Source organism: Saccostrea cucullata, unplaced genomic scaffold (assembly GCF_032062105.1).
Source record: "Saccostrea cucullata isolate Sc308-1 unplaced genomic scaffold, CSIRO_AGI_Scuc_v1 ctg7095, whole genome shotgun sequence".
Taxonomy (NCBI): Eukaryota; Metazoa; Mollusca; class Bivalvia; order Ostreida; family Ostreidae; genus Saccostrea; species Saccostrea cuccullata.
The window spans coordinates 1-9,130 of NW_026927978.1; positions in this window are offsets into that span (position 1 = coordinate 1).

Here is a 9,130-nt window from a genome sequence, read left to right on the forward strand (position 1 = left end):
GGGTCTTTTCAAACGTTTTCTATTATTGGTTTTGGCTCGTTCTCAAAGTAGAAAAAGAAAAGACTGAATATGCATTTGAGAGATACCTACTATAATTTGTTTTTGCACGATGGGAAAAACAGATTTAAATCATGGTTATAAGTAATAGTTTTTCAAGAAACAATATCGATGTATATGGTAAGTATAAAACGTAACCACTGTTTTCCATGCCCACTTGTCTCATATTAAACAAACAGAAGAGACAAAAATAAAAAAATCATATTTTAAAACACCGTTTAATTAAGTTTATATTAACATTCTTTTCTCAAAGATATTTAAAGTTGAACACTGAACACTGAACATAAATGATATATGATTCTTTGACCGTCGTAGGGCGAGACATGTCTTTCAGCGAACCATTTCTACCTTTTCATGAAGATGCAACGAATCGGGTTAGTTCAGTTTGGGGATAAACGGGAAATTAAAAAAAAAGTTAAAAATGATTACCATTTCAGTTCTTTTCTGTTACTAACCTATATTATATATAAAATATGTACAATCCGTTAAATATACTTTTCTAAACCTCAAAATTTAGGCTTAAAGAACGTTCCTTTTTTCTTGATTTTATTGAAGTTATCATACCTATTTATTGGAATATTCTAAAGAAAGGCGCGAAGGTTTGCTCGTGGGCGCGAAATTATGAATAGAACCGAGCATTTCGTATTTTTTTTTAGACAGGTGCATTGTTGAAGAAGTATATATAAGTACATTTAGAGCAGTGACTCAATAGCGTTGGCAAAAACAAAAGGTAAAAAAGTGCGTTGGATTTTCACGCTGACAAACTGGGTTCAATCTTCTTTTGTGACCAAATTTTTTGATCACTTTTTCGGCTCGATTTTAGGTTCTTTTCCTGAAACGGACGGAAGACCTCTCGTTGCTCGCAACGAGATCGGTTCTAGTTATTATTATTATTTTTCTTTTTTCATAGTTAGGGCGATATCTCAGCTGTGCGTGGACGGATTAAGAAGATTTTTACAGGGATGATGCATCATGAGAATATCTCCAGACGTGTTTTTCATTTTTTCAAAATTTACTTTCGTTCGCGATTTTTGGGGATTTTTGTATTTTTTAAAAGGCATTTTGTCCAGCAGTTTTCTCGAGAACGGCTAAAGATATGAAAGTGAAACTCACTGAGGTGATAGAACATCGAACTTCATTATGGGGAACGACCTTTATTTTTCGGTGTCGGCACTTCCGGTCGCAAACGGAAGTGAATTCAAAAAGTCCCATTTCTCAACTTTTTTGTTTTTCAATATTTTTTTTTAGAATTTACAGGGTTGATAGAGTGTCTTATGAGAATTCTAAATATGTGTTCAGAATCTTGATGCGTGCATATATTGAAAAGATATGATCGAACCAAACTTTGTCCCACTGTCGGGGGTTCGAATCCCGCTGTGGGCGTTGAAATTTTTTTTCTTTGTTTATGTCTTTTTTGAGTTGCAAATGACTTTTATCTCTTTTATAACACGAATGGAATATTTTGCAGATTTTTAAAAGCTATTTTTTGAGATTTTTGAGGAATACCTGTAATTATCATGACGTATGTTTAGAGACTGCTGTGAATAAACGTAAACAAAAAAATACATTCTCAAATCTATTTCATGGGATGATGCAGCATAGAACTCTAACAAAAGTCGGTCGGAAGACCACTTGTTGCTCTAGCAACAAGAACGCATCTAGTTATTCTTATTATTATTTTTTCTTCCTGGGAAAATTTTGTCCGCGAGTGATCTTGTAAACTACACATCCGACTTAGGTAAAACCTTTTTAGGGTCAGTAGGGATGTTATGTAGATTTGCGGAACGAAGGTCATTTTGCGCGCACGTGCTTGCAAGAGCGCGCACGTGCAACACGTGAAATAACCAATATAATGAATATTGCTGTAACTTTTCTTTTTCTTGATGAATTTTTCTGAAACTCATAATGTAAGGATACATTAGTAGTATAGACATGATGGCATGGTCAAAACAGCAAGATCTCACGCGCATGCACGTGCGCTTCGCTCTGATTGGCTGAAACTAAAGTCTCAATATCTTTCGTGTTTCTTGTCATAATCTTTTGAAATTTTGAACATAGACCTACGTTATGAAGATTTACAGCATGATATATAAAAAATTTCATGAAAGCATGCGCATGCGCGCGTGCTGCAAACTGATTGGCTGAAACTTTAAATGGCTATATCTCCTTTGTTTTTTGACGAAATGCTTTGAAATTTAAAACATAGTCATGCATTAAAATATCCTAAAATATGATATAGAAAAATTCATGAAATCACGCGCATGCACGTGTGCTGCAATCTGATTGGCTGAAACTTTAAATGGCTATATCTCCTTTGTTTTTTGACGAAATGCTTTGAAATTTAAAACATAGTCATGCATAAAGATATCCTAAAATATGATATAGAAAAAACTCATGAAATCACGCGTATGCACGTGTGCTGCAATCTGATTGGCTGAAACTTTATATGACTATATCTCCTTTGTTTTTTGACTAAATGTTTGGAATTTTAAAATATAGTCATTCATTTAGATATCCTTCAATACGATAAAGATAAAAATTTTTGAAATAACGCGCATGCATGTGTGCTGTAATCTGATTGGCTGAAACTTCAAATGGCTATAAATCCCTTGTTTTTCTACAAACAGGATGGGATTTAGAACATAGATAAATATAAAGGACACCTACAAAAAAGTGTAGTCATTTTGCACGTGCGTGCACGTTAAATGAGTAAAATTAAAAATACACTCGAATGAGTGAATTTTTTAATACTTTTAGATTAAATGCTTTGATATTAAGTATATTAAAATTTGAGATAGTGTAGACAAGATAATATGGTCGTTATGCACATGAACACGCGTGCAATGCCTATTTTTAAATATATTTTGTATTTTTCTGGGAAAACTTTGATTAAGTCTAAATTCCATAAAGTAATTCTTATCTAATAGAGATTACAGGGAATATGGCACCAAAAGGGAGTTGGGGAGCGTTTGGGGAACATCTGTAACGGTCCCCGTTACAATTAGCACTAGTTTGTATTATTATAGATTTTTTTGGGATCGATTACCGTATGTTATTTTTAGCTTTTACATAAGTACTACTGCTTTCTTGTGATTGATATACACCCCCCCAAAAAACTTTTAAAACGTAATTTCTGTTTTTATATTAATACTACCCAATGTATGAACAGTAATAACTAAAGTTAGTCAATTCAGTGAAAATAAAAAGAAATTTGCAGAAAACTTCACATAGGAAAATTGAGTACAATAATTATATACATTTCATGCTCTTTTTTGTACAGCAATAAGAATTCATCCATTTAAAAAGATTGATTGATTGATTATATATATTGTTAAACGTCACTTTCGAGAATTTTTCACTCATATGGAGACGCCACCATTTGCCGGTAGAGAACTGCAAATTTCCTATACTCGGCACTGAGGGCCATTGAGCAGGGAGGGATCTTTTTCGTACTAGCACCTTCTGCGACACGGGACCTCGGTTTATATGGTCTCATCCGAAGGAACGGTCTCCACGTCCCACGGTGGGAATCGAACCCGCGACATAAAGATCAACTCAATATTTCGCGACTCTAGAGCAGACGTTTTAACCTCTGCGTCGCCCGCAATATTTCGCGACTCTAGAGCAGACGCTCTAACCTCTGCGCCACGCGGGCGACTTAAAAATCTTGAAGAAAAAGGATTGTAATAATAAAGTTTGTTTGAAATATCTGGAGAAATGAATAATATTCGAGCTCAAATATCCATTAAACAACTGTTAAACATTATAAATTAGTAGCGGAGGCAACATTAACCTCCAAAAAATCAGATGTGGGATCAGATGCCCTGGAGGAGTGAGCATCCCCTGCCGACCGGTCGTGACCGCCGTATACCCCTGTCATGTTCGAAAAAAAAATCCGTGGACAACTCAGTGTGTAATAATGGCCTAACAATCGGTATGAAAAAAAACCTCAGTTAGCATTTGTAAATCTTAAAAGTATGTGTCAGAGAGTTATCTATGCTCAACACTATTCAAGATACAGGTACCCTGTTAATAGATAAACAACACACGGTGCACTGCTCTATGAAGAAATACTTTGAATTTAAAGTTAGTTTGCAATGTCGTGCTACATGATAAAAGGAGATAATTTTTGGTAAACTAAAAGTTATGCCAGATTAACAAGGTAAAACAACATTATCAGGTTAGCACTAAAGAAATTTGTATCTGAAAATCAATATATTATTCTCTATTGTTTAATTCTTTTACTTATTTCTATTCTTGGACTTATGAGGCGTAGAAATATTTGAAAATTAAATTCGCAACTTTAGCGATGCACTCGTTCATAAAATCTTTTACATTTTCAACAGTGCAAATCGCTAATTTATTCATGAAATAAAAAAAAAATGATTTTTTGAGAATTTAGAAAATCATGAGTGTATCTTCAAACGTGTTATTTTATTGTAAAAATGAGGGAAATCACAATGAAAATATACAAATGTTAATTGACAGGAAACTTTTTTTCCTTTTTTTCAAAGATAATTTGAAAATGACAGACTGATTGAACAACCCTGATTTAACTTAAAAGGCAAATCATTTAGCTTTGATGTCTCACATTCGTTAAGACGTACATGTAATGTTGATGACGTTTAACCTTATACATTTATAAAGCAAGAGCAGTATTGACGTTAAAAGTATAAATTTTAGCAACATAAATCTAACGCCAATGTGTTCAGGAGAAAACAGCGTTATAAGGTGATACAGGCAATAAAGATAAATAAAAACGAAAGGAAAGTAATAATCAAAAACAAAAACTTCAGAGCTCTTAAGTTAGGTATGAAAATAAAAAAGAAAAAAAGTAAACGAAGCATATTCATTGAAATATATGGAAATAACGAACAGTATTCAAGCTTAAAAGTCTATAATACAATTAAAAATTGGAACAGAGCAAACAACGACCTCCAAAAAATCAGTTGTGGGATCAGGTGTCATGGAGGAGTGAGCATCGCCTAACGACCAATCACAATAAATAGTTTATGTCTCGAAAAAAGTTTTGGTACACAACGCCAAGTTCTTAGAACGGTCAATTTTTACTATGTTCATGTACTATAAAAATCGATGTAAGAAATGACGATAATTAATTAATTAATTATTACTGGACTTAAAATATGATGCGCAAAGGAGGGCTTAATTTAGAATGAATTGAAGTAATGATTAATATCACAATTTTTACATTTGCAAAAGTTTTCTTTAATATAACACCATACAAAGCAATGCGTATCTACAACCGTGTAAATTTAGGTTCCTCACGTCATAAACGTTCGTTGTAATTTCTCAATGACGTCATAAATGGCCGACGCGCAATCAATGGACTACAAACGTGTCGTTGAGCTCGAAAAATAAAATATTTTACGCGTTTAAAATCATAATCAGGCAAACATAGAAAATGAATAAGTCACAAAAAATGTAAGTATTTAGATTTCAATTTAAAACATGTATCGGCCTATAATATAAATGTGAATTGGAACAAGATCAAAACAATAAAGTCCTCTGGGCTTTATGGAATTTTATCTCGTGACCGACAAGTATTCATATCCCAAAAGATGTTTAAAAATGATACCTTAAATTACATAACTTAAATTACGTACTGCAAGACAATATTCAGACTGTCAATTGAAGAATAATGTCGACTCAGAAGGGCGAAATAAGATTATCACAGAAAGATCATTAAATGTATAATTGTTAAATTAGCAGAAAAGCACGCACAAAAAGATATATATTCCTTTTATGACTGTTTTTCTTTGAAATACGATAAATATAGATACTTGAAAGTTATGTTTCCAATATAACGGCACAATTTTTACCAAGATTTTTCGGTAAAGAATAATATTGAATTTCAAGGTAAGATAAAGAACTTTACCAAAATCAAGAGGCTCATCGGGCCGCAACTCTCACCTGAGTAATTTTGACTATGCTATTCTTCACCACATTCTCCCCATTGTAATACCTATTGAGGCCCAACCCTATGCTCCGAGGGGAACGATTTGGAAATTTTAAAATCTACACTATACCAGGATGCTTCCATATTCCAAGTTGCAACTCTTCCGCCTCAGTCGTTCTTGAGAAGAAGATTTTTCATATATATTATTTCAATGTAAAACTTGGACTCCCTTTGTGGCCCCGCCCAACCCCGGGGGCCATGATTTGTACAATTTAGAATCAACACTATTCCAGGATGATTCCACATAAGATTCAGCTTTCCTGGCCAAGTGGTTCCTGAGAAAGATTTTTCAACATTTTTCCTATTTAGTTTAATGTAAAACTTGGACCCCCTATTGTGGCCCCACCCTACCCCGGGGGGTCACGATTTGTATAATTTAGAATCAACATTATTCCAGGATGCTTCCACATAAGTTTCAGCTTTCCTGGTCAAGTGGTTCCTGAGAAAGATTTTTAAACATTTTTCCTATATAGTGTAATGTAAAACTTTGACTCCCAATTGTGGCTTCACCCTACCACGGGGGTCATAATTTGAATAATTAAGAATCTACACAATCCCAGGATGCTTCCACATGAGTTTCCGCTTTTATTTTCTGGATTATCTTCCCTTGGAAGGAGGCTTGGTCCTACATTTTAACATTTTAAACTCCGCTTCACCCAAGAATGCTTTGTACCCAGTTTGGTTAAAATTGGCCCAGTGGTTATTGAGAAGTTGAAAATGAGAAAAGTTAACAGATGGACGGACGGACGAGTATTTAAAGTTATGCCCCCATTATGAAGCTGAAATGTTTTAGTTGTTTATTATAAAAAGCTTTCTTCGATAAAGAGTGTTAAATTTCAGGGTGACACAAGAATATTAGAAATTAAATTTTAAATGCATCCATTTAAAAATTGTAAAATAATAATGTACCAAAAATCATATTCCTTTTTAGCTGTTTTTCTTCGAAATTCGATTAGTAAAGATACATTGAAAAAGTATGCGTCACTTACCATGGTGCAATATTTACAATAATTATTAGTAAAAAAGCTTAGTAGTAAAGTAGTTTAAAGTATAATAATGTTTTATATTGCAAGGCTATAAAGTACTGAAATGCTAACATTTACAGAATATGGTAAAAATGACAGTATTTACTCCATTAAGCCAGATAAAGTACATTCATAATTATGTCCTCGAAAATTTAAAACGAAGAAATTGTTTATTTCATTATGCCCGAAAAATTCTGACAGTTTTTAACTTCGATCTACAAATGCAATTTAGCATCATTATTGGACACACTAATAGGTAATGTGTATATTCTTATTATGGCCCAAAATCCCCCAAATAACAAAAGGCAACGGGGTGAAAAGACTGCTATAATGTCCAACACTTGTTCAGTTGTACATGTATCCCATGTCGTGAAGTTTTTATTATAAAAAAAATTGTTAAGAACATTGCTGAGAAAAAGTTTCTTATATCCTTAAACTCTAGCTAAACCCATCAAATTAGGTTACAGTAATTTATACATTAATATCAGTTTCGTCCTTAAAAATCTAAACTCTTAATGTAAAAAGTTTGTAGATTGATTGGGTTTGAATGTTTTCTAAAATGTTTCTTTCTGTTTCAGTGTTAACAGTCGTCAGGCATGCTTGCTTGATATGAATTTATATAAATCATCTATATCAGCAGAAAGTCAAGATATCAATTTGTATCTGTTTAAGCGTACTTTTAAATTATCCTTCAACAAATATTGGATTCAAGAAAAGGAAAAAAAAATCAAAATGCTCATGCATTTTTGAATGCATAAATATAAACCGCGCAAATTTGATTTACGATTAGTAATTAATCATTTTATCGAGTATTCTTTTTAATCAGTCCCGTCTATTTGGATATCAGTTTTGAAATCAAATAGCCAATGAATACTCCTATCTGCGCATGTGTATTTACCAGCGTAGAAGTCTTTTGAGATTTTAAAACAATTACATAACAATTTGCATGTTTCATACCGCTTTTTTAACCTTGAAAATATGAAGATAAGGAATATTTTTTGATCATTTATTCAAATCTAGCATTACAGGTTGAGAGCAGGGCGATCTAAGATCACAATGAACACATGAGAAGTAAGCATCCCTCTCCACAAACCCTTTCTCTCTAAACTTGACATTAAATAAAAAATAAACAATGCATTTTTAGGTCTTTGATTATAATTTATAAACTATTCATATGTTTTAATTTTTATCTAATTTTGTAAAACTAGTGCGTAAGAACGATTTACTTACATGAACCAGTGATTCCGTGTCATAAAAATAACAAAAAAGTAAAAATTGATGGAATTCATACTTCAAATGTTTATTTAGAACACTATAAATTTTAATATGAATTGATCATTAATATTGTCTCTGCACTTTCATAACAAAGTGCTGGCTAATACACTTCCCAGTTTGTAAACATATGAAGGCATTAAAGAGAATTCAGTTTTCCATTTAATACTGAGTAAATCCATATTTCTACAAATTTTCCGAAACACAATTTAAAATCTCAAAGTATGGTAAAATTCATTGAGATTTTATTATGGATCCAAGAGTTAATGAATGATTTCAATTATTTCCTGTAGATTTCTCTTAAAAAGTAATATATATTCATTATCCTTTAGATGGAGTATTTCTAGTGGGTTAAAGTTGGATAGACATATCAGACGAATTGAAATGTTTATAAAGAGGTTGATAGCCCCCATTTTTATTTCGCAAAAAAACAAAAACAAAAAAAAACTAGAGCAAAGCTCGTTGCAAAGCAACGAGTAGGTCTTCCGTCCTGTTTGACCGGAAGTAGCTTTCATTTTTAACAAAAATGAGAAATAACGCCCAAAAATGCTTTGAATCCTCTAAAGCTGAGTTAATTAATGCAAAAATAAGCCATTTTTGGCTACTTCCGGTTTGACCGGAAGTAATGACGACGGACGGAAAATTAATTTTTAAGCTCCCAGAGACGTATGTTACCCAAAAACTTGTCAAGAACAGCAAAAATACACGTTTTTCGATTACTTCCGGTTTGGCCGGAAGTGACGACGCCGGACGCACTTTGACGACTCCAATAGATTGAGTTTGATATTTTGAACAACTT